Here is a 27,674-nt window from a genome sequence, read left to right on the forward strand (position 1 = left end):
TAGTAGTGCAAGTGCTGGGTCCTGTGTTAATTATTTTTAACTACATGAGGAGCCATCAAACTTTTTCACAGTGGCTGCACAATTTTACATTTTTACTAGCAATGTATGAGAGTTCCTGTTTTTCCTCATCCTCAACAGCACATGTTGTCTACATTTTTTTATTATAGTCTTCCTAGTGTATGTGAAGTCATATCTTACTTTTCCCTAATAACCAGTGACCACCTTTTTATGTGCTTGTTGGATAGTTCTATATCTACTTTGTAGACATGTCTATTCATGTCTTTGGTCCATCTTTAAATTGGGTTGTTTATTATCAAAGCATTTTGAGTTCTAGGCTTTTATCAGATATGATTTTCAAGTATTTCTTCCCATTCTTTGACTTGTTTTTTCATTCTCTTGAGTGTATATACTTTGAATCAAAAAAGGTTTTAATTTTGATGAAGTTTAGTTTATCTATTTATCTTTTGTTGTATGTACTGTTGATGTCATATCTAAGAACTTGTTGCCAAATCAGGATCATGAAGATTTACTATGTTTTCTTCTAAAAGTGTTACAGTTTTAGCTCATATATTTAGGTCTTTGATCTATTTTGAGTTAATTTTGCATATATAACAGGAAGGGATCCAATCTTGTTATTTGTATGTGGATATCCCATTGTCCCCACACCATTTGTTGACGAGACTGTTTTTCCTTCTATTGAATGGCCTTGGTACTCTTGTTGAGAATTAGTTGACCAGAGATGTATAGGTTTGTGCTAAATTGTTTCAGTCGTGTTTGACTTTTTGCAACCCTAGGGACTGTAGCCGGTCAGGCTCCTCTGTCCATGAGATTCTCCAGGCAAGAATACTGAAGTGGGCTACCATACCATCCTCCAAGGGAATCTTTCCAACCCAGGGATTGAACCACGTCTCTTATGTCTTCTGCATTGGCAGGTGGGTTCTTTACTACTAGCACCACCTTTTTTTTATTTCCAGACTGTCAGTTTTGTTCACTGGATTTATATGTTTCGTTATGCCAGTTCTATACTGTTTTGATTCTCTAGCTTTGTGGCAAGTTTTGAAGTTAAAATGTGTTAATCCTACGATTTGTTTATTTTTGTCAAGGTTGTTTTGGTTATTTGAGGTTCCTTTCATTTCCATGTGAATTTAAAGATCATGTCCATTTCTGCAAAAAAAAGACCAGTGGATTTTTCATCAAATATGTGAAACCCTTTTGTCTCTTTTCTTGACGTATTTTGATCTTGACCATATTAAGTATTTTATCCAATGAACAGGGAATGTCCTTCCATTTATTTAGGTCTTTAATTTCTTTCAACAAAGTTTTGTAATTTTCAGTGAATACAAGTCTTGTACCTCATTCATTAACTCTGTTCTGAAGTATTTTATTCTTTTTGATGCTATCATAAGTAGAGTTGTTTTCTTAATATACTTTTGGATTGTTCATTGTCCGTGTATAGTAAAACAACAGAGTTTTTTTGTGTTAATCTTATGTTCTACAATTTTATTGAATTTATTAGCTCTAATAGTTTTTTGATGGATTCTTTGGGATTTTCTATGTATAAGATTATGTTCTACAGATAGAGATACTTTTACTTTACTCTTTCTAATTTGGATGCCTTTATTTCTTTTTATTGCCTGGTTTTCTTTAGCTGAAACTTCTTTTACAGTGTTGAATAGAAGTGCCCAAAGTGAATATTCTCATCTTATTCCTCACTTTAGTGGGAAAGCTTTCAGTCTTTTACCCTTAAATATTTTTAGCTGTGAGTTTTTCATACATGCCTTTTTATCATGTTGAGAAGTTCACTTCTGTTCCTAGTTTACTGAGTGATTTTATCCTGAAAAGGTTTTTGATGTAGTCAAATGCTTTTTCTGCTTGACTTGACCAATTTGTGGGGATTTTTCATCTTTATTTAGTATATTAAATTGATTTTCTCATGTTGAACTGCTCTTGCCTTCCAGGTGTAAATTCTACTTCATCGTGATTCATGATTGATTGATTGCTGCAGCATATGGCTTGTGGAATCTTGGTTCCCTTACCAGGGATTGAATCTGTGCCTCCTGCAGTGGAAGTACAGAGTCCTAACTACTGGACTGCCAGCGAATTCCCCATGACCCTTTTAATATGTTTTTTGGGCTCAATCTTACAGTATTCTGTTGAGTATATTACATATATATTCATAAGGCATATTGACCTGTAATTTCATTTCTTTGTGATTCCTTTATTTGGCTTAAATATTAGGGTAATTAACACTGGCCTCATTGAATTAAGAAATACAGTTTACTCTTGAACTACATAGGTTTAAACTCGTAGGTGCACTTGTAGATTTTTTTTTAAGTACTAAATATTACAGTACTGCACAATCCATGGTTGGTTGAGTCCACAGGTGCAGAAGCAGATAAGGAGGGCCAGCTCTAAAGTTATACTCAGATTTTCAACTGCACTGAGTTCATCACCCCTAACCCCTGTGTTTTTTTGGGGTCAACTATATTTCTTCCACTTATTTTTGGAAGAGTTTGGGAAGAATTAGTGTTACTCTTCTTTAAATGTTTGCTAAAATTCACCAGTGAAGTTATCTGGTTCTGGACTTTCCTTTGTTTGAGAGATATTTGATTACTGATTTGATCTCTTTGCTTGCTATTCACTTTTTGTATTTCTTCCTGAGTCAATTGGTTATTTCTGTGTTTCTAGGAATTTATTCATTTAATCTAAGTTTCTAATTTTTTGACATGTAATTGTTTGTAGCAGTATTGTCTTATAACCCTTTTTATTTCTGTTAGGTTAGTAAAAGTATCTTCATTTCTGATTTTAATATTTTGAGTCTTTTCTCTTTTTTGTCAGTCTGGCTAAAGGTTTGTTAATTTTGTTGATTTATTTTTAGAGAAGCAACTTTTGGCTTTGTTCATTCTATTTTTATACTCCACTTTTTTGTCTCTCTAATTTTTATTATGTCCTTCTTCTTGCCAGAGACAAGAATATATAATCCTAACTATATCACAGTATCACTAGGATAGAGACAAATGGGGAGAACACTGTCTGATGACAGAAGCAGAGATTGGAGTATTGCACCTTCAATCCAAAGACTCTTACATATTGCTGGCTACCATCAGAAGTGAGGGGAAGGCATGGATAATATCTGTCTAGAGTCACAGAGGGACTTTTAAAAAATTTTAATATTTAAGATTGGTCCAAATTGCTTAATACTTTATTTATTATTGCCATATAATGTTTTATTATGAGACCATACCACATTTTAGTTTTCCATTTCTTTACTGAAAGACACTTGTCATTTCCATTTTTTCATTGTCATGTATAATATAGGCATACCTTGTTTTATTGTGCTTTGCTTTATTGCACCTAACAGATGTTGCATTATTATTATTTTTTTAAATAAATTGACGGTTTATGGTAACCCTGCATTGAGTCTTTGGCACATTGTTCCAAAAGCATACACACTTCATATCAGGGTGTCATATTTTGGTAATTTTCACAATATTTTGACTTTTTCATTATTATTATATTTGTCATGGTGATCTGTGATCAGTGATCTTTGATGTTAGTATTGTAATTGTTTTGGACCCCCACAAACCATATTCATATAAGATTAACTTACATATTGTATGTGTTCTGGCTGTTCTACCAACCAACTGTTTCCCAGTTTCTTTACCTTTCCTCAGGCCTTCATATTCTCTGAGACAAAAAAGTATTGACATCAGTCCAGTTAATAACTCTACAGTGGCCTCTCAGTGTTCAAGTGAAAGTAAGAGTCATAAATCTCTCACTTTAAATCAAAAGCTGGAAATGATTAAACTTAGTGAGGAAAGTATGTTGAAAACCTAGACAGACCAAAATCTAGGCCTCTTGCACCAAACTGTTAATCAAGTTGTGAATGCAAAAGAAAAGTACTTAAAGGAAATTAAAAGTGCTACTCCAGTAAACACACACATGATAAGAAAGTGAAACAGTCTTATTATGATATGGAGAAAGTTTTAGTGGTTTGGATAGAAAATGAAACAAGCCACTATATTCCCTTAAGTGAAAGCCTAATCCAGAGGAAGACCTAATTTTCTTTTCTTCAATTCCATGAAGGCTGAAAGAGGTGAGGAAAACTTCAGAAAAAATGTTTGAAGTTAGCAGAGACTGGTTCATGAGGTTTAAGGAAAGAAGCTGTCTCCATACCATCAAAGTGCAAGGTGAAGCAGCATGTCCTGATGTAGAAACTGCAGTAAGTTATCCAGGAGATCTAGCTAAGGTAATTAGTGAAGGTGGGTATACTAAACAACAGATTTTCAATGTAGACAAAACAGTCTTAAACCAGAAAAAGGCAGTGGCTAAGACTCCATGCTCCCAATACAGGGGGCTCAGGTTTGATCCCTGGTCAGGGAACTAGATTCTGCATGCCGCAACTAAGAGTTCACATGTTGCAACTAAAGCTCTTACATAATGCAACTAAAAGATCCCACATGCCACAGTGACGATTCCATGTGCTGCACCTAAGATCCAGCACAGAAAAATAAATAAATCTTTTAAAAAAAATCATTAAAATGTCAATTATTTTTTAAAAAATTTGAAGAAGATGCCATTCAGGACTTTCATAGCTAGAGAGAAGTCAATGCCTGGCTTCAAAGGACAGGCTGATTCTCTTGTTAGGGGCTGTTGCAACTGTTGACTTTAAGTTGAAGCCAGTGCTCATTTGCCATATGAAAAGTCCTAGGTCCCTTAAGAATCTTCTCTGCTTTTGCTCTGTAAATGGAAGAACAGAGCCTGGATGACAGCACATCAGTTTACAACATGGTTTGGTAAATATCTTAAGCCCACTATTGAGACTTACTGTGCAGAAAAAAAAAAGTCCTTTCAAAATATTACTGTTCATTGACAGTGCACCTAGTCATCCAAGAGCTCTGATTGAGATGTACAATGAGATTAATGTTGTTTTCGATGCCTACTAATACAACATCTTCAGCCTATGGATCTAGGAGTGGTTTTGCTGTTCACATCTTATTATTTAAGAAATACATTTTGTAAGGCTTTAGCTGCCATAGGTAGTGATTCTTCCAATGGATCTGGTAAAGTAAGTTTAAAACCTTCTGGAAAGGAGTCACCATTCTGGAAGCCATTAAGAATGTTTCTGATTCATAGGAAGAGGTTTGTGTATCAACATTAACAGTCATTTGGAAGAAGTTGATTTCAGCCCTCATGGATGACTTTGAGGAATTGAAGACTTCAGTGGAGGAAGTAGTTGCAGATATGGTAGAAATAGCAAGAGAACTAGAATCAGAAGTGGAGCAAGAAGATGTTACTGAATTACTCCAGTCTCTTGGTAAAACTTTACTGATGAGGAGTTGCTTCTTATAAATGAGCAAAGAAAGTGGTTTCTTGGGATGGAATCCACTCTTGGTGAAAATTGTGAAACAGTCTGTTCAGTTATGGGAAGAAAATACTCAGGTGCCTACCTACATTTTTGTCTAAATCGTAAATTTGTAACCAGATATTTTGGACACCCCTATTCCATAGGTGTTAAGTCCAAAATTATTCAATAACTCATTCCTTGAATACATCTATAGCTTTTTATCTTATCATAGTCCTGAATGGCACTATCTTATATGCTAATTGTTATTCTTTTAATTATGTATTTTAGATGTATACATGGTTATGCTGTGGCCCCATGTTCATGAATGTTACTCTAATATTTTTTTAACCTCCTCAGTGAAACCTACCCTAATAGCAGGAATAGATCTTTTGTCCCCTTTGTAACCTCAATCAACTTTGCCCATCTTTTCACTATAATAACCTCTTATTGTCGTTATATGATGTATGTTTGTTTTCAGATTATATGCACCTTGATAAAAGTAACATTGCTTTGTCTTCAGATTCCCCCAAAGTGGGAGAGTTCTTTATGGCTTGCAGGCACCAATAACTTATAACAGTAGTAGGGAATATCTATTATGATTTCTCCCTCTCCAACCAAGTAGAATGCAAAAGTAGACATCACAAACATTTTTTAATTAATTCTGAATAGTAAACAGTATAACCACTTCATACAGATTTTCCATGTCTTCCAGTTTTGATTACTTGAATTTGAACACAAATGTGCTGTTTCAGGAATCCTTATCATTTGAGGATGTAACTGTGGGCTTCACTCAGGAGGAATGGCAGAAGCTGGACCCTGCTCAGAGGACTCTGTACAGGGATGTGATCCTGGAGAACTATAGTCACCTCATCTCAGTGGGTAGGAATTGTTTTCCATGTAGATTCCTAGCTGCACATCCTTTCTTGCTTGCTAAATCCCATGGAAGCTTTTTTGGGTTTGATCATATTTAGGCTTCAGATTTAGGGTGGTTAGAAGGATTGTTGAAACATTATAAAGAATGTTTTTCTTTTTCTAGTAAAAGTTTGAAATGGGTGTCTGAAGCTTCATTTTCTGTTTTCTTCAGAAGCCCTAAAGCCTATGAGCCTAGCCCAATTCCCATGTCATTTCCTGTTCACAGGGTTTTGCATGCCTAAACCAGAACTGATCTTCAAGTTGGAATGAGGAGAGCAGCTATGGGTATTAGAGACAGAGTTTCCAAGCCAGATCTACCCAGGTGAGTTAGGGTGTGTTAAATAGGTCACCTGGTGACAGGTATGAATTCTTTTTATTCTTAATTGTTGCTCATATGTTCATTTTTTCATTCAACAAATACTGAGTACCCACGAGCATCACTCAGGTTTTAGGTGTTGGAAATACATCAGTGAACTAAATTTTGTCCCTGACCTCATGGAGCTTACATTCTGATAGGGAGAGAAGGACAGTCAACAAACAATAACACATGTATATACATAAAATATGCCAGCAAATACCAAGGAAATTGATAAGGGTAAGAATGATGGAGTGTTATACTTTAGAAAGGATATCAAGAAGGGCTTTCTGATGATATCAACTTGAATAAAATGAGAATGAGAATCATGGAGAGTCTCAATGGCAGAGGTAACATCAAATGTCAGTCCAATAAGGCAGGGATGTACTTGATGTGTTTGAGGACACATAAATATCACTCTGGATTGGGGGAAATGGAGGAGCAATGAGTAGTAAGAGTTGGCATTGTAGAGGCACTGGGTGCTCAAATTAGGTAGGACCATGATAAGGACTTTGATTTTATTCTGAGTGAGATGAGAAGCCATTGGCATGATTTAACCCAGTAAGCAACATACATTGATATGTCTTTTAAAGTGATCCCTCTAACTGCTGAGCAAAGAAAATATTGGGAGGAGAGGGCTGAAAGCAAGAACGTCAATCAAAATAGTATTTCTGTCTGTGTAAATGTGACAGTAGCTTATCCTTGGTTGAAAGTGGTGAGGAAGAATAAAAGTGATTGGCTTCTGGATATATTTTGAAGGTGGGAACCTATAAGATTTGCTGTTGAATTGGACAAGGAATGTGAGAAAAAGAGAAGAGTCAAGAAAGACTCCGAGGATTTCATTCAGAAAAACTGGATCAATAGGCACCAATTGCCAAGACTGGGAAAAAATGGGGAGAAACAGTTTGGGAGGAGTTAATAGGAGTTTAAATTGCACACATCAAGTTTCAGGTGACTATAAAATCTTCAGGTTTTGGGTATATAAGCAGAAGTAGATTAGGGAAGAGTCCAGGTGGTAGATATTTATTTGGAAAGTGTCAGCTATGGCAGTATTTAAAGCTTCAAAACATAGTATTTAAAGCAAAAGGATTAGATAACATCTCTCCTTAGGAGGAGGAATGCACATATTTGAAAGGTCTGAAGGCTTATATCCTAGGACACCACCTTTCAGAAGATGTGAAAATGAGATGACTCAGCAGAAAAAAGAGAAGGAGCATTTGCAGGTTGGGTGGAAACAGAGAATGTGGTGTCTTATAGCTAAGTGAAGACAGTATTTAAAGGACAGAGTGAACTTCTTTGAAGAAGGATGTGTGAAGTATTTTCTCCATCCTTGCCTTCAGGTCACCCAGAATCATTAATGTAAATGAGCAATACAAACTCAGTTTATGACACTAGAGAATATCTAAAATCCCAAATCAGCACAAGCATAAAAGTGGCAAAATCACTGAAAAAAATCAAGCAGGAATATATTTATGGCAGATGGATGGAAAACAAAAGCATATGTCTTAGTAAGAGGAATTGGCAAAATACTTTTCAGGGACAAAGTAAAGGAAATACTCTGAGGTGTGAAACCTAAATCTTTAGATTAACCACAGTGTTGACCCCAGGGAGGTGGAACTTCTTTGGATACAGTTTGGTTCTGCAAAGCAGACTCATTAGGGCTAAGTGTGGAAACGGACACTTAAACCATATTTTTCAGTAATACTGTTATTTCTCTGACAATGTAAGAAAAGAGACTTTCTGTTTGTGGGGGGCGGGGGAGGGGGGAGCCCTCTCAGACACCTAAATGTGGGTTAATAAACTTACATGCTATCTTAATGGGTAATCCTAGAACACAGAATTTAAAGCAAAAACTTACTTGTTAGCAGTTAGCTAGGATGTACAGTCATGTCCAACTCTTTGTGACCCCATGGACTGCAGCATGCCAGGCTTCCCTGTCCATCACCAACTCTTGGAGCTTACTCAAACTCATGTACAGACCTCCTTAAAAAATGAGAAAATGAGGAGTAAGGCTGGTGAAGAGGAATGGTAGGTACAAAGGGGCCATTACCTAGTTAGCTATGGCTCTGTGATAAGCACCTCTGGTTTCACAGTCAGCAAGACTTCGTAGTCTTCATGTGAATCACTGTGTCCTCAAACAGTTTGCTAGAGAGTGGAAGGGAAGTTTCTGTCTTCTTGTTCCTCTCTCTCATTAGATAAGACTGGTCTATAGAGTTTTTAACTCCCTCTCACTTATGGATTACATCAGACAACCTCTCTAGGTAACTGCTGGGGAAGCCAGAGCCTTCATGGCTCCAGTTCAGCTCCTTGGGCAATGTAGTCTCTGTGAAGTCAGCACATTTGGTGTTCCTCAGTCGGTAGCGGCAGTGGTGCCAACCCCAGTTACCTGACTCCATGATTAGCAACAGAACAAGCCATTTGCTACTCTGTTGAGAAAGGAATGCAGATCTGAGTTGATCTATATACCAAGTCTGGTACATGTGTAAAGCACTTGTTCATAAGGAATTGTCCTGTTGGCCTAAGACATGACTCTATTCCCTCTCCCAAGTAAAGCTCGTCTAGTTAGCTATTTCTTAAAAAGCTCATGTTCTTTGAACCTGAATAATCAAAAAGGAACCAGCACAAAGTCATTCAAGACAATTACAAGAAAAAAGGGGTGGAAAAGGTAACAAAAGTAGTAGATTAGATAGAGTTGTCTTATGATCAGAGTAGTTATAAAGTACATAAGAAATGTTACAAAATATTAAACCATGAATTTTAAATAGAATGAATCGATTACTTTTGTGATAGAAGAATTCAAGAAATATGCTAGTAAGGTAGAAAACAATTATAGGATGTCAAATTCAGAAAACAGTTGAAACAAAATCAGTGAAGTAAACAAATTGGAGTAACCAAGGAAGAATAGGTACTGCTGAAATTATATTCAGAAAGATGAGAAAAATAAGCAAGAAGAAACTGACATAAAATTTGAACTAAATAGCAAGGAATAAAAGATATTCAATATTAATTCCATAAAAGCAGTTCCTTCTCCAAAATAGAAAATCTTAATAACAGCCAGAGGGAAAATCACATTGCGTCCTAAGGAATGAGACACTGCTAGAGACATCTAAATTGAAGCAAAAACCAAAAATTGTCAATTTAGAATAATGAACTCAGAAAACTAATTTTTAAAGGATGAAATTTGTCGAAGAGAAATAAAGCCAGATACTAGTTAAAGGCGATATAGATTTTATTCATTAGCTATTGCAGTAGGGGGATAAAGTTTTTTTTTAATAAAACTGAGCTCAACTCTAAATACAGCAAAGACAGCTGAGGATTTGTAGCCAGCAGAGTGAAGGGGTAAGTGAATAGAAAATTACTAAGAGTTAACATCAAGGAGATTCTTGCTAAACTGGCCTTATAGAATTCTTGCTGAATTCAGACCAAGGGTTTATATATCAAGGTTGAAACATGAGGAACTTATGTGTGAGGAGATTCTCCCTAGACTGACAAGGATTCATGCTAAAACTGCTCAGTAGAGACAGACACGAAAGGCCAAGGTTGAGACCTAGTCAAGAATAGGTCTCAGAGGAGCTTAACTAAAATTTAGTCAAAGAGAGAATCTTTGTCAGGATATATTGTTAAATTTGGATTGGTCCTGAAATAAATTATAGAAGCAATACCTTTTACTGTATGATTTTGCTAGTAAAATTCTAACAGAGATACTACAGGAAGTGAAAAAAAATGAAACCTAATGAATACTTGAGAGGAGTGGTAAGTGACAAGAAATTAGGAAACTTATGGGTAAGTCTAAACAATATATGGGTAAAAATAATTATGATACCTAATTTGTACTAAAAGACAGTTTCATAATTGAGTTGGGAGTTGATCAAATTGTATTTGATTCTTCTGTTAGAAAAAGAGGTTCAGATTATAGAATCACTTTAGATTTTAAGTTAAATATTAATGACAAAATTTAAGGCACAGCCACCTAAAGTGGCGAAACAGGTGTGTATAACCTTCAAAGTTGTATAGAGCAGAAAATGGAAAAGATAACAAAAATCAAATCAGTCTAAAACAAAGGAAGAAAGGTACAGTAGAAGTAGTGGTAAAGCTGACAGATATAAAGCAGAAAGTAAAATGTAGGAGACAATGTGATATAATAATGACTGTAATTGTATAAGGACTAAATTTACCAGTCAGAAGTAAAATTGTCAAATTGGATATTCAAAAATAAAATAAAATTAATCTATAAGACATCAGGTTTTAGTGACTTGATATTTGTCTTTAGCATCTTTTGCTTTTTCAATATTCAGCATTTTACCTATCTCCAGAGTACCTCTAATAGGATATTCCAGTTCCTCCAGTATGGCAAGAAGTGCTATTAAAATAATCATTCACAAAGCACAATCTTCCATACTTATTTTCATTTATTAGACTCTACGAACCTTCTACTCTTATAACTGACATACCATCATTTTATTTTTCTCTCATCCTGTCTTACAGATATTATTGTTATACTTTTGTAAAAGTGTTAAAAATATTTTTATTTTCTCATTTTCCACTGATACCACCCAAAACACTAACCATATTCTTTTAGTTTGTTCTAAATGAAATTATATTCCCCCCAAAACCATTGAGTTTATCATGTTATTAACTTGAGTTACATTTTTCCCAAAATGTAATATATGACATTTAAGTTTTTCTCTTTCAATCATGCTTTAAATACTGCTATATCTCATCTCTATGAAACAAAACTGAGGCTGCCAAACACCCATTTAATCCTTCCTGAATATGATCCTTATATATGCTTTCCTTTCCTACAGCTGTGTCTTGGATTCTGTGTACTTAATGATTCTCATGAATTAATATGTGAAAGTACATGGAGCAGAGCCTGGCTTGTGGTGATAGTTTGTTAATTTCCCTGTTATTGTCATTATTAACATTTTTAAGCTTTTGTTTTTTTGCTCTCCTTTTTAGATTGTTTCTGGATTTTGATTTTGTTTCCCCAGCTTTTATGAAATGTTTCTTGTTTGTTTTAATTTGCATTATCAGCTATAGATTCTGATTCTTGATAGTGTATGGATATTGAATGAGGCTATTTTCTTATCTATGTTATGCTTTCTCCAAAGAGAGCCTATCTTATTTTGTTATATAACTTATAATGGATATTGGATCATATCTTAATTGTAACTCTTGATGAATGAGAGGCCCTTTATATTGATTCATTCAGAAAACATTGCAAGAAATTAACTTTTCAATTCAGATATTGAGTTATAAACCTCTAGATTCCTGTTCAGAAATTAAAGGTTTGAATAAAAAATGAGATTTGTGTTTCAAAAACCACACGACTTGTGAAGGACCACTAATTCCAGTACTCAAAGGAAATCAGAGATAAACACTTGTAAGATCATAGGTTACAGATAGAAAAAGGAGGAGAAAAAAAGACAGCTGAATATTTTAAATTTTAGCAGTTAATAGAGGGCGTTTATGCTACAAAGGAGTATCGTTCAGTGTTGTGACAGAATGAGAGGTACGGAATGTAATTAATTTTAAATTTCAATGTAAATATAACTTGAAATTGCAGAGATGTTATAAAGATTTATTTGGAAACAGATATGACACAGTGTAATTTCCCTGATGTTTAGTTGTTTAGGTTCTGAGCAAAGGCAAAATGGGAATGTAAGTCTGCTTACTGAAAGTCTTGGTTGAACTTGAACAATTTCTGGCAAATTAATAGTCTGTCATTTCTAGAAAGAATACATTTATTATGGCTTTGTGGAGTGATAGTATAGATACCCAATATGAATATAGTTGGTAAAAAGTGTTTTTCCCCCTAGAATTGTACCTGTAGTCTATTTTGTCTAATGGTGCTTGGAGACGAAGAACTCTGGACAGGTTTTTGAGTAAGGCCATCATTACTATATTGTATATTCCTATTCATAGGAAGATAGCAAGGTGAAGTCTAGCTGAGAATTCTTAGGGTAAATAAATATAAGTATCAGTAATTATTTTAGGTTAGGTCCTCCATGGTTTTAAATATAAATAAAACCCAGAAATGTAGAGTTCTGTTTAGAAGTTAAAAAAAGTGTATTAATGTATTAAATTCATCACAGCAAATTTAAGATGAGGAAAAGTTAGCATTTGTTGGTAGGGTAACATAACTTTTACGGAAACTTAGAGAATAAGATGAATATACCAAAACTAAAAACAAATAGTTCTGGCCCTCTTTCAATCTTTCTTGTCTCTTTCATTTTACATTCCTGGTAGACATTTGTATTCTTTGTAAGTCACATGAGTAGAGGGAGAATAAGAAAGTAGGTTGCTACAGGTCTTCTTAAGCAGGAACAAATTGGTGCTTTTCCATAAATTTAATTGGTATTAACAGTATAATAAATTAATATATAAAAAAATAAGTTCAGTTCAGTTGCTCAGGTGTGTCCGACTCTTTGCGACCCCATGAATTGCAGCACACCAGGCCTCCCTGTCCATCACCAACTCCCAGAGTCTACCCAAACCCATGTCCATCAAGTCGGTGATACCATCAGCCATCTCATCCTCTGTCATCCCCTTCTCCTTCTGCCCCCAGTCCTTCCCAGCATTAGGGTCTTTTCCAATGAGTCAACTCTTCGCATGAGGTGGCCAAAGTTTTGGAGTTTCAGCTTCAACATCAGTCCCTCCAATGAACACCCAGGACTGATCTCCTTTAGGATGGACTGGTTGGATCTTCTTGCAGTCCAAGGGACTCTCAAGAGTCTTCTCCAACACCACAGTTCAAAAGCATCAATTCTTCGGCATCCAGCCTTCTTTATGGTCCAACTCTCACATCCATACATGAGTACTGGAAAAACCATAGCTTTGACTAGACAGACCTTTGTCAGAAAAGTGATCTCTCTGCTTTTTAACATACTAAGTTCTTCATAGCTTTTCTTCCAAGGAACAAGCGTCTTTTAATTTCATGGCTGCAGTCACCATCTGAGTGATTTTGGAGCCCCCCAAAATAAAGTCTCTCACTGTTTCCTTTTTTTCCCATTTATTTGCCATGAGTGATGGGACTGGATGCCATGATCTTAGCTTTCTGAATGTTGAGCTTTAAGCCAACTTTTTCACTCCACTTTCACCTTCATCAAGAGGTTCTTTAGTTCCTCTTCACTTTCTGCCATTAGGGTGGTGTCATCTGCATATCTGAGGTTATTGATATTTCTCCCAGCAATCTTGATTCCAGCTTGTTCCAGCTGGATTCCTTCATCCAGGCCAGCATTTTGCATGATGTACTCTGCATATAAGTTAAATAAGCAGGGTGACAATATATGCTTGGACATACTGCTTTCCCAATTAAGTGATATCGCATGGTATTTCTCTTTCTCACTTACTTTACTTAGTATGATAATCTCTATTTGCATCCATATTGCTGAAACTGGAATTATTATATTCTTTTTTATGGCTGAGTCATATCCCATTGTCTATATATACCACAGCTTATTTAACTTCTATGTAGAGTACATCATACGAAATGCTGGGCTGGATGAAGCACAAACTTCTATGCATTGTCTGTATGTACCATTGCTTATTTAACTTCTATGCAGAGTACATCATGTGAAATGCTGGCCTGGATGAAGCAGAAGCTGGAATCAAGATTGCCAGGAGAAATATCAATAACCTCAGATACGTAGATGACACCACCCTTATGGCAGAAAGCAAAGAAGAACTAATGAGCCTCTTGATGAAAGTGAAAGAGGAGAGTGAAGAAGTTGACTTAAAATTCAACATTCAGAAAACTAAGATCATGGCATCCAGTCCCATCACTTCTTGGCAAATAGTTGGGGAAACAATGGAAACACTGACAGATTTTATTTTCTTGGGCTCCAAAATCACTGCAGGTGGTGACTGCAGGCATGATATTAAAAGACACATGCTCCTTGGAAGAAAAGTTATGACCAACCTAGACAGATCAAAAAGCAAAGACATTATTTTGCCAAGAAACATCCATCTAATCAATGCTATGGTTTTTCCAGTAGTCATGTATGGATATGAGGGTTGGACTATAAAGAAAGCTGAGCATCAAAGAATTGATGCTTTTGAACTGTGGTATTGGAGAAAACCCTTGAGAGTCTCTTGGACTGCAAGGAGATGAAACCAGTGTATCCTAAAGTAAATCAGTCCTGAATATTCATTGGAAGGACTGATGCTGAAGCTGAAACTCCAGAGTTTGGCCACCTGATGTGAAGAACTGACTCATTGGAAAAGACCCTGATGCTGGGAAAGATTGAAGGCAGGAGGAGAAGGGGACGACAGAAGATGAGATAGTTTGGTGGCATCACTGATGCAATGGACATGAGCTTGAGCAAGCTCTGGGAATAGGTGATGGACAGGGAGGCCTGGCATGCTGCAGTCCATGGGGTCGCAAAGTGTTGGACATGACTGAGTGACTGAACTGAAGTAAACTTAACTGATATGTACCACATTTTCTTTATCCATTCATTTGTCGATGGATGTTTAGGTCATTTCCATGTCTTGGCTATTGTGAATAGCGTTGCTATTAACATAGGGTGAACATAGGGGTGCATGTATCTGTTTGAATTTTGTCTGGATATATGCCCAGGAGTGGGATTGCTGTATCATATGGTTATTCTATTTTTACTTTTCTGAGGAACCTCCATGCCATTCTCCCCAGTGGCTACACCACCTTACATCCCCACCAACAGTTTAGTAAGGTTCTCTTTTCTCTACACCCTCTCCAGTATTTGTTATTTGTAGATTTCTTAATGATGATCATTCTGACTGCTGGTACCTCATTCTAGTCTTTACTTGCATATCTCTAATAATTAATGATGTTGAGCATCTTCTTATATGTCTATTGGCCATCTGTATGTCTTCTTTGGAGAAATGTCTCTTTGGATTTTCTGCCCATTTTTCAGTTGGGTTTGTTTTTGTTGTTGTTATTAAGTTGTATGAGCTGTTTGTATTAATATATTTTAAAAATTAAGCCCTTGTTGGTCACATCATTTGCAAATATTTTTTATTCTTTAGGTTGTCTTTTCATTTTGCTCATGGTTTCTTTTCCTGTTAAATCTGAGTATTTTAAAATTCCACTTTATCTATTGGCTGTTTAGGTGTATCTCTTTTCAGTTCATTTCAGTTCAGTTCAGTCGCTCAATCATGTCCGACTCTTTGTGACCCCATGAACCGCAGCACGCCAGGCCTCCCTGTCCATCACCAACTCCCGGACTCCACCCAAACCCATGTCCATTGAGTTGGCGATGCCATCCAACCATCTTATCCTCTGTATACCCCTTCTTCTCCTGCCCTCAATCTTTCCCAGCATCAGGGTCTTTTCAAATGAGTCACCTCATTTGACTCAAATGAGTCACATCAGGTGGCCAAAGTATTGGAGTTTCAGCTTCAGCATCAGTCCTTCCAATGAACACCCAGGACTGGTCTCCTTTAGGATGGACTAGTTGGATCTCCTTGCAGTCCAAGGGACTCTCAAGAGTCTTCTCCAACACCACAGTTCCAAAGCATCAATTCTTCAGTGCTCAGCTTTCTTTATAGTCCAGCTCTCACATCCTTACCTAACCACTAGAAAAACCATAGCCTGGACTAGATTGACCTTTGTTGACAAAGTAATGTCTCTGCTTTTTAACATGCTGTCTAGGTTGGTCAACTTTCCTTCCAAGGAGTAAGCGTCTTTTAATTTCATGGCTGCAATCACCATCTTCAGTGATTTTGGAGCCCAGAAAAATAAAGTCAGCCACTGTTTCCACTGTTTCCCCATCTATTTGCCATGAAGTGATGGGACCAGATGCCATGATCTTAGTTTTCTGAATGTTGAGCTTTAAGCCAACTTTTTCACTCTCCTCTTTCACTTTCATCAAGAGGTTCTTTAGTTCTTCTTCACTTTCTGCCATAAGGGTGGTGTCATCTGCATATCTGAGGTTATTGATATTTCTCCCAGCAATCTTGATTCCAACTTGTGCTTCCTCCAGCCCAGCGTTTCTCATGATGTACTCTGCATATAAGTTAAATAAGCAGGGTGACAATATACAGCCTTGATGTACTCCTTTTTGGAACCAGTCTGTTGTTCCATGTATCTCTTTTCCATTGTGTATATAGTAGTTTCTCTATCAGTTACAATATACATCAACTTTTACACTTGATCTTAGCCAAAAGGCTGAGAAGTGATTATACATCAGCTTTTTATACATCAGCTTTTTATAGTTAATAATATAACATTTCTCATAAAATGTAGAAAGTCTGCAAATATAAAAGTCCATTTCCAGCTCCCTGGCACTATTCTTTTTGTTATTGTTGTCATACTTATAAACTCAAAATGAGAGGTGAGTTTCTTTTATTTCTGGTTGTTATAGACTGAATGTTTGTCCCCACTCCCAAATTCATTTGTTGAAACCCTACCCCAAGTGCGATGGTGTTATCAAGTGGGACCTTTGGGAATTAATCAGCATTAGATGAGTTCATGAGGATGGAGCCTCCTATTGTACCTCCTAGGTACAATGGGATTAGTACCTTTTAAGAGTCACCAGAGAGCTTGCTTTCTCTTCTCTGCTCTCTGCTACATGAGGATATAATGACAAGTGTGTAGTTTTTATCCCAGAAGCAGGCTCTCTTCAGAACTCTACCCTGCTGGCACCCTAATCTCAACCTTCCAGTCTCTGGAGCTGTGAGAAATAAGTTTCTGCTGTTTATAAGCTATCCAGGATATGATACAACTCACTACATTATTCCTAGCATATGATACCCCGTATATGGTACATTTCACATGTTCACAACTGGAGAAGGAAATGGCAACCCACTCCAGCCTAGAGAATCCTGTGGACGGAGGAGCGTTAGTGAGCTGCTGTCCAAAGGGTCGCACAGAATTGGACACGACTGAAGCGACTTAGCATGCATGCATGCATTGGATAAGGAAATGTCAACCCACTCCAGTAGTCTTGCCTGCAGAATTCCAGGGACAGAGGACCCTGGTGGGCTGCTGTCTATGGGGTCGCACAGAGTCGGACACGACTGAAGCGACTCAGCAGCAACAACAGCATGTTCACAACAAGAAAAAAAACTGAACAAGCATTGAAAAATCAACAGTTTTTTTTAGGTCAGTCAGAATATTGAAGCCACAGGACAGAAGCCCAGGAGGAGAAGCCCACAACTGGAGGCAGCACTTTACAGCAGCATTCCTGTAGTTAATGAATTGTAGGCTAAGTTCAGAGTTAAAAATTCCAAGGGGAGGCAGTCTTTGATCAGTTTGTCCTCCAAGAACATGACCAAATTCTCACTGTGAAAATCGTGGAAAAATCCCTTTGTGCTTCTGGCAGGGAGAAGGGAAAAGGAACCATTTAAAATATGCCTTTAATTAGGGCAAACCATTTTCTCTTTAACAGGGCCTCACCTCAAGATAAACTGTTAAACCAGAGCCTAACCTGAGAGAAGAGACTCATCCCAGACTCCTCTAAACTTGCCATCTCACCTAAGTGTGGCAGGGGAGAACAAAACTGAGCAACACTTATTAAGATGACGCCATAGGCACACATGCTCACTAAAAAGACTGAGACCTAATCATAGAACTATAAACTCTTCCTCTCATGTCTTATCACCATATCAATTAACTTCCTATAGAATACCAAGAAACTGAAAGAACTAAAAGCTAAAAGAAGCTAAAATACCAACAGCTGAAAGAACTGCCAGCCTAAGATCTTATTTAAGGAGGAGTCTTTAAAGAAACAGAAGGACAATGGAAGAGAGAGACAAAAAGACACTAGAGGGAATTTTAGCCTCTGATGCACAGCTATAATGAACAGTAAACAGAGCCTACCTCGTAGCCACATAAAATCAAACCTCACATTAAAAGCTTATTACATCAGTTCCTTTAATTGAATACATAATTTATTGCTTTTAAGCAAAAAATTACAAAGCATGCTAAAAGGAAAGAAAAAAGGTTCAAAAGGCAAAGCATGTTTCAGAACATGGTTCAGATATGGAAAAGATTTTGGACAGAAATTTAAAATAATTATGATTAATATATTAAGAGCTCTGCTGGAAAAAGTGGACAGCATGTAATAACAGAAGGTTAATGTAAGCAAAGGAATGGAAACGATAATAAAGAATAAATGAGAAATGCTAGAAATCAAAATCACTCAGTAAGAATGAAGGCAGTGAGCATAACAGGGAAAGAATCTGTGATCTCAGTGATGTCAATAGAAACTTGCCACACTGAAGATTAGAAAAAGGATAATAAAAAGAATAAAGGAACACAATTTTCAAGAACTGTGGAACACTTACAAAATATTTAACACATTTTAATGGGAATATCAGAAGGAGAAGAAAGAGAAAGGAGCAGAATAAATATAAAACCACAGATCCAGGAAGCTCAGGGAACACCAAGTAGGATAAATATGGGGGGAAAAGTCTACACATAGGTATCTCATATTCAAACTACAGAAAAATAAAAGGTAAAGAAGAAATCTTGAACAAAGCTAGAGAAAAATATATCATAGCTACAGTGGAGTAGGGATAAAGATTACATTGTTCTTCTCTTCAAAAACTATGCATGTGAGAGTGGAGCAAAATATTTAAAGATTTAAATATTTAAAAATCTAGATTTCTATATCCAGTGAAACTGTTCTTCAAAAGTAAATAAGAAATAAAAACTTTCTCAAGTAAACAAAATTGAAAGAATTATTCACCAGTAAACCTTGTAAAACAGTTAATAGGATTCTTAAGAGAGAAGGAAAATGATATTAGAAAGTTCTACCTGTGTAAGGAAAGGAAGATATGAGCAGGAATTATTAAAAGCCAAATAATGTCTTCCATGTTTCTTATTCTTAATTAATCTAACAAATAACAATTTGTTCAACTTAATACTAGTATCAGTAGTCTCAGTAATTATAGATTTGTGTAAATGAAATGAATGGCGGCAATATTATAAAGGATTGGAGAGAGGTATTGGGAATACTCTGTTATAAGGTAGCTGCACCACCTGTGAAGTGATACAATGTTGTCTGAAAGTGGACTTGAATTAGTTGTACGTGTATATTTCAAATTCCAGGACAACGAGTAGAAAAATTTTCAAGAAGTATCTCAAGAGATAGAGAACACAAGTCACAGAATGGGAGAACATATTTGCAAAAGGCATATCTGATAAAGGACTGTTATCCAAAATATACAAAGAACTGTTAAAACTCAAGAATAAGAAATCAAGAAACCCTATTTAAAATGGGCAAAAGACCTGACTAGATACCTCACTGAAGGAGACATAAAGATGGCAAATAGCCATGTGAAAAGACGCTCAACAAATATATCATAAGGGAATTGTAAATTCAAACTATTCTCAAACTACACTGGACATCTATTAGAATGGCCATAATTCAAAACATTGACAACAAATTCTGGCAAGCATGTCAAGCAACAAGAACTCTTCTTTATTACTGAAAGCTTTAGCTTATCTTGGGATCCTGGAAGAGCCCCCAAGATGATAGATAAAAGTTTACAGTGTTCCAACATATTCATTGCCTCTGAAGGAGAAGATTTAACTCTGGGACCAAAGACAGTCTCAGTCACCAGAGCTTTGTGTAGTATAAATTTTGTTAAAGTGATAATGGCAGAAAAAAAACTTCTTACATAGATATCAGAAGGGGGTAGAAAGATTATCTGCCTTGCTAGTTTTAAGCAGGAAATTTTATACTTTTCTGCCAGCTGCTGAGAATAGAAAAAAATATCTCAAGGCTGTGAAAACTTTGCCCAGACCATTTCCCGTAACATACATCCTGGGATGACATCAGCAGAAGGAAGGGTTAACCCAGAGCTCAAGGCTGTGGGCCCAGACCTTCTCCCATAACACACATTCTGACCTCAGAAAAGGTATGTCCTTGAACACGACTTACTGCTGCCTGCAAGGCCTGTGTGTCTAAGGCAAAAGAATGTGAGAAGGAAAGATGTTCACCTCCTCCTAAAAGGGGCCTTAGGCTTGGATACCTTACCGACGTGCCTAAGTTAACCCTCTCATTACTAGTGGGACTCTAATGTGGTACAACTTTGGAAGATACTTTGGTAGTTTATTACAAAGCTAAATATACTTCTTTTACTATAAAATCCAGCCATTGTGATCCTTAGTATTTCCCCAATGGTGCTTAAAAATATATGCTTACTCAAAAACCAGCACACAGATGTTTATAATAGCTTTATTCAGTTTCCAAACCTTGGAAGCAACCAAAGTGTCCTTCAATAAGAAAAACTTAATAAATATCCAAACTCTGGTATATCCAGCCAGTGGATTTCGTTCACTGCTTAAAAAAGGAGGGGAGGGTGCCAAGTCATGAAAAGACATGGAGGGACCTTAAAAGGATATTACTAAGTGAAAGAACCCGGTAGACTAAATATTGTGTGATTCAACTGTATAAGATTCTGGAAAATGCAAAAATGTGGAAACCATAGAAGAATCAGTGGTTGCCACTGATTGAAGCAGAAGGCTGAATACATGGAGTACAGAGGATGTTTAGGGAAGTTAAACTATTCTATATAATGTAATGGTGGATATATTTTATTATACATTTGTCAAAACCCTAGAAGGTACAACACCAGTAGTGAACCCTAATATAAACTGGACTTTGGTTAATAATGATGTCTGTAAGAATCGTAGCAATTATGCCACTCTGTGCAGATGGAAGCTGGGAATGTTGATGGTGAGGGAGGCTGTATATATGTAGAGGCAGGTCATATATTGGAAGTCTTCATATTCAATTGTGCTTTTTACCTAAATGTGCTCTTAAAAAGCCTATAAATTATAAAAAGGTTATGAGATCAATAAAAATATAGGTGTAACTGATATGCAAAGAGAGGAGAGAAAATGGAATAATATAAAATACTCAAAACCAGAAAAGGCATAAAAAAGAGTGGAAGACAAGAGAAACAATAGGGTAAAAAAATGGAAAACAGTTAAAAATGCGGTGAATATTACTTCAACTTCAATTTATCAACAATACATTTAAATGTGAGTGGCCTAAATACACCAATGAAAAAGGACTATCAGAGTGGATAATGAAAGCAAGATCCAACTAAATGTTTTCTACAGAAAGCCCACTTTTAAGCAGTGGAGAAAGATATAGCATGCTAACACTAATCATAAGAAAGCTGAAGTAGCTATATTAATTGTTGTAGACATCAACATCCCTCTATTAGTAATTAACAGTTCCAATAGTCAGAAAATCAGTAAGGCTATAGTTAATACACCTATCTAATTGACATTTGTAGAATACTTCATCTAACAGCAGCAAAATACACATTCTTCTCAAGCTCATATTAGAACATTCACCAAGATAGATTACTCTCTGGGCCATTAAAATATACCTTAACAAATTTAAAGGAATAGATATCAAAATATGCTCCCAGAATATGGGCTAAAACTAGATATCAATAACACAAAGATAGCTATAAAATTCTAAAATGGTTTGTGATTAAATAACACACTTCTGAGTAATACATGGATTAAATCTCATAAGAAATTTTTAAATATTTTTAACTAAATGAAAATATGACCTGTCAAAATTTATAGGATAAACCCAGTACAATGTCATGTTTTTTGCTTTAAACACTTATTTGTATCTTCAAGAAATTAAGAGGAAAAAAAAAAAGAAATTAAGAGGAAAAACTTCTTTAATACTTATCCAATTATTTACATTTCTGGTGCTCTTCATTTGTTTTTAAAAAATCTGATTTTTTTTTCTGGTGTCATTTTCTTTCATCTGTAAGAACTTCATTTAGCATTTCTTATACTTTAAGCCTGGTATATAGGAGTTCTCTTTGTTTTCCATTATCTGAAAATGTCTGCTTTTAGCTTTCATTGTTTAAGGATACTTCTGCTGGATTGACTTTTTTTTTTTTCTTAAAATATGTTGCTTCCCTGTTTTCTGCCTGTGGTTTCTGGTGAGAGTTCTTTGATTATTTAAATTATTATTCCCTTGAGTGTAGTATGTCTTTGGATATTTTATTTTTATTCATGTTTTTGGAAGTTTGACTCTCAAATATCTAGACTTGATTTTCTTCATATTTATCCCATATGGAATTAAATATTGTTTTTGTACATTTCTCTCTCTATTTCTAGATTCCAATTTTGCATGCTGGACTTTTTGATGTCATACAAGTCTAGTATTCTATTTATTTTTTTTCAGTGTTTTTTTCTATCTCTTCTTTAAATACTTCATTTTCATTTATTTTTTTTCCTCTCCAAAATCACTGATGCTTTGCTTTTCCATTTTGTTCCTGCTATTAAATCCATCCAATGAATTTTTTATTTCCACTTTTGTGTTTTTCAGTTCTAAAATTTCCAATTTGTACTTTTTCATAATTTCTATTTGTATGCTAGAATTTCTTTTCACTCATCATGAGTATATTGTCCCCTATATCATTGAATTAGTTATAATGGACACTTTAAAGTTCTTATCAGTTCCAACACTGAGTAATCTTGATACTGGCCTATGTTGGTCATCTTTTTCCTTCAGAATGAGTTACCTTCTTTTTGGTTTTTCATATGTTCAGTAATTTTATAATGTATCCTGAACATTTAAAATGTTATTTGTGGAGATTAGATTCTGTTAAATTCCTCTGGATGATTTTGTTTTAGTAGGCAATTTAACTCAGTTAGACTCAAACTGAAAACTTGTCTCAGTTCCATATCAGTCAGTTCAGTTCAGTCATTCAGTCATGTCTGACTCTTTGTGACGCCATGGACTGCATACCAGGCTTCCCTGTCCATTACCAACTCCTGGAGCCTACTCAAACTTATGTCCATCATGTGGGTGATGCCATCCAACCGTCTGATCCTCTGTCGTCCCCTTCTCTTCCCACCTTCAATCTTTCCCAGCATCAGGGTCTTTTTCAGTGAGTCAGTTATTCGCATCAGGTGGCCAAAGTATTGGAGTTTCAGCTTCAGCATCAGTCCTTTCAATGAATATTCAGGACTGATGTTTTTTTTAGGATTGACTGGTTGGATCTTCTTGCCATTTAAGGGACTCTTAAGAGTTTTCTCCAACACCACAATTCAAAAGCATCAATTCTTTGGCACTCAGCTTTCTTTATAGTCCAACCCTCACATCCATACATGACTACTAGAAAAACCATAGCTCTGATTAGATGGACCTTTGCTGGCATAGTAATATCTCTGCTTTTTAATATGCTGTCTAGGTTGGTCACAGTTTTTCTTCCAAGAAGCAAGTTTCTTTTAATTTCATGGCTGCAGTCACCACCTGTAGGGATTTTGGAGCCCCCCAAAATAAAGTCTGTCACTGTTTCCTTTGTTTCCCCATCTATTTGCCATGAAGTGATGGGACCAGATGCCATGATCTTAAGTTTTCTGAATGTTGAGTTTTAAGTCAACTTTTTCACTCTCCTCTTTTACTTTCATCAAGAGGCTCTTTAGTTTTTCTTTGCTTTCTGCCATAAAGGTGGTGTCATCTGCATATCTGAGGTTATTGATATTTCTCCCTGCAAGCTTGATTCCAGCTTGTGCTTCATCCAGTCCAGCATTTCTCATGATGTACTCTGCATATAAGTTAAAGAAGCAGGGTGACAATATACAGCCTTGACATGCTCCTTTTCCTGATTTGGAACCAGTCTGTTGTTCCATGTCCAGTTCTAACTGTTGCTTCTCAATCTGCATACAGATTTCTCAGGAGGCAGCTCAGGTTGTCTGGTATTTCCATCTCTTGAAGAATTTTCCAGAGTTGTCATGATCCACACAGTCAAGGGCTTTGGCATAGTCAATAAAGCAGAAGTAGATGTTTTTCTTGAACTCTATCAGTTTTTCTGTGAGCAAACAGATGTTGGCAATTTGATCTCTGGTTCCTCTGGCTTTTCTAAATCCAGCTTGAACATCTGGAAGCTCAGGGTTCACATACTGTTGAAGCCTGGTTTGGAGACTTTGGAGCATTACTTTGCTAGTGTGTGAGATGAGTGCAATTGTGCAGTAATTTGAGCATTCTTTGGCATTGCCTTTCTTTGGGACTGGAATGAAAACTGACTTTTCCCAGTCCTGTGGTCACTGCTGAGTTTTCCAAATTTGTTGGCATATTGAGTGCAGCACTTTCACAGCATCGTCTTTTAGGATTTCAAGTAGCTCAACTGGAATTCCATCATCTCCACTAGTTTTGTTCGTAGTGATGTTTCCTAAGGCCCACTTGACTCGAATTCCAGGATGTCTGGCTCTAGGTGAGTGATCACACCATTGTGATTATCCACCTTTCTAGTACTGACTCAAATGTATTCCTTTTCATGGCTGAGTAATGTTCCACTCTGTATATGTACCACAACTTCTTTATCCATTCCTCTGTCAATGGACATCTAGTTAGCTTCCATGTGTTAGCTATTGTACATAGTGTTGTAATGAACGTTGGTGTATATGTGTCTTTTTGAATTATGGTTTTCTTAGGGTATATGCCCAGTAATGGGATTGCTGGGTCACATAGTAGTTTTGTTCCTAGTTTTTTTTTTAAGGAACTTCTATACTGTTCTCTGTAGTGACTCTTATCAATTTACATTCCCAGCAATGGTGCAAGCTGCTGCTGTTGCTGCTAAGTTGCTTCAGTCGTGTCCGACTCTGTGCGACCCCATAGACGGCAGCCCGTCAGGGTCCCCCGTCCCTGGGATTCTCCAGGGACACTGGAGTGCCATTTCCTTCTCCAATGCATGAAAGTGAAGTGAAAGTGAAGTCGCTCAGTCATGTCCGACTCTTCGCGACCCCATGGACTGCAGCCTGCCAGGCTCCTCCTCCGTCCATGGGATTTTCCAGGCAAGAGTACTGGAGTGGGTTGCCATTGCCTTCTCCAAGCACGGTGCAAGAGGGTTCCCTTTTCTCCATACCTTTTTCATCATCTGTTGTTGATGATGGCCATTCTGACTGGTGTGAGGTGATACCCCATTTGCATTTTGATTTACATTTATCTAATAATGAGTGATGTTGAAAATCTTTTCATGTGTTGGTTGGCTGCCGGGAGCCAGCACACGAGATCCCATCCATGACAAGGTCGTGAGGAGAAGACCTGACAAACAAGGTAGATCAGGACTGTAGGGATTTCGAAAAGCTGCCCTGGCGCTCACCTTAAAGATGATCTCTGTCCTTCTGATGCTTGCTATATTAGACTACTCCCTAATTTCTGTGACACAGGTAGAAGGCCTTCCCCGATCTCTCTCCAAACAGAATCAACTTAGAACTTTAATCATATGTCCCCCGGACGGCGGTATCCTATAAGATTATCCAGGATGAAAGGAGTGTTTCAATTTAGACCCCTTTGCTGGCATTCTAGCCTGCTTGGCAAATGCGTACTAATGCACATAACTGCTCACAACACCTTAATCATAAACAGCATAAAGAACCTGATCACATAAAGGCCCTAATAGGCACAGAGCCCTTCGGGGGTGAGGAAGCCCTATTGGAGAACATAAAAATATTATTCTAAAAGTGGTTATAGTTAAAGATTTAGAAAAATAAGAGTTTAGAATTGTTCATTTTAACCAGGAATGCTAAACAGGGGCTGCCTCACTGGAGCTGCAGAGTCTTTGTGTTGTAAACCTTTTAGATAAATTTAACTGATAACTTCTGCAAAAGGACTGACCTTTGTGTTCATTAAAGAATAGATTACGGAAAACAGCTTTGCATTCACCTAGGTCATAAAATGTCAATAGGCCCCAAGGCCAGAAGATAATGTACAAGACTCTCACAAAGAAGTATGCAGAAAACACCCTGGTTTCGTGAAGGATGAGCCGATGTAATATTAAACTATCTTCCCCTTAAAAATGTACTAACTTAGAATATAAAAGCTATGGTAAAAAATAAATAAAGATTTGCCAGACTCTGCTGCACCCCCAGTCTGGTCACTCTCTCTCCGTCTCTCTCTCTCCCCCTCACAGACTTGGCCCTATCAAGGCTGGTCTCACGTGTCTTCTCTCGCTGACGCCGTTCATCCTGAGGGTACCCCCTGGATCCTGCCAAGGCTGGACCCCGGCAGTTGGCCATCTGTGTGTCTTCTTTGGAGAAATGTCAGAATCATGCTTTAATATCAGCTGGCCATACTGTCTATGTAACAGCATTCAAGCACCTGGGAATCAGACACATATGCTCTTTCTGTGTAATATTCAACATCAATTTTACTTCTTAGTATTCTTAGCATTCATTCTCTAGCAAGTGAATTTTTAGTCTGTAAGACCTATACAGTTTAAGCTGTTTTACTATTTGTCCCAAAGTCAGACATAAATAATGGGTCACACATTCTGAATAATGTTCAGCCATGGTTTTATTCTTGTAGCATTTATTTGTGATTAGGAATGTAAATACAGAAAATGGTCCTTTTCAGTGTGATTTTAAGGCTTACATTGGTTGGTGTCTCTTTTCACATATTTAATCTCTTCATTATATAAGCGGAGATGTTTCTGGTGACCACTTTTGGAAATGCAGTTTTCACCTGTTGGGCTTATGACTGTGTGCCTGTTATTAGATATTTGATAATCTCAATTTGGATACTGTGAGGAGAAAATTCAAGCCAAGTTTCAGATCATTCAATAACAATTTCATGAGAATTTATAGAGATTTTAAGATATAATCACATTGTCTTTATCATCATGAACAGCTGTAGAACTTTAGGCTGAGAAATATTAAGCTTTTTCAAAGCATAGTGTATTAATCATATTTTTAAATTTTATGTATTCTAGGATGTTTTGACATCTTACAAAGCTTGCTGACCAGGGAGAGACTTTGTCTGTTAGGGCTAGCCAATTCTTAGAGATAGCAAAGGGATAGAGCCAGGCCTGGAGCATATCTTTCCTATACAAAACAACCAATCTCTCACACCAACCCAGTATTTTCTCTGCCCTAAATTATCATGAGACCATGTACCAGTCAGCTACACACACCTTTATAGCCTATGGCTATAATACTCTATGAAGGAGTGTCCAACAACATCTGAACTTTACAGATAAGGCAAGATCTTATCACCTGTTGAATTTCTTAAGTAGAGTCTTTATTGTAAAAAAAAAAAAAAAAGTATGGATAACTTCCCTCTTCCATTGGGGTTTATTCTTTGCTAT

General features: G+C 36.7%; 1 long non-coding RNA gene across 5 annotated transcripts; it reads left to right on the plus strand.

The window, feature by feature from the left end:
- The first annotated feature begins 852 nt into the window (after positions 1-852).
- Positions 853-27,077, plus strand: LOC122709164. 5 transcript variants are annotated; one of them, XR_006345428.1, is made up of 5 exons: positions 853-3,757; positions 4,087-4,249; positions 6,100-6,226; positions 6,486-6,581; positions 25,139-25,196. It is a non-coding gene; the product is annotated as an uncharacterized LOC122709164 (long non-coding RNA). The 5 variants fall into 5 exon arrangements; XR_006345427.1 differs by having other exon boundaries at positions 871-932; positions 1,959-4,249; XR_006345425.1 differs by lacking the exon at positions 25,139-25,196 and adding an exon at positions 26,502-27,077 and having other exon boundaries at positions 853-4,249.
- Positions 27,078-27,674: the final 597 nt, after the last annotated feature.

This window comes from Cervus elaphus, chromosome 15 (genome assembly GCF_910594005.1).
Source record: "Cervus elaphus chromosome 15, mCerEla1.1, whole genome shotgun sequence".
In the NCBI taxonomy this organism is placed as follows: Eukaryota; Metazoa; Chordata; class Mammalia; order Artiodactyla; family Cervidae; genus Cervus; species Cervus elaphus.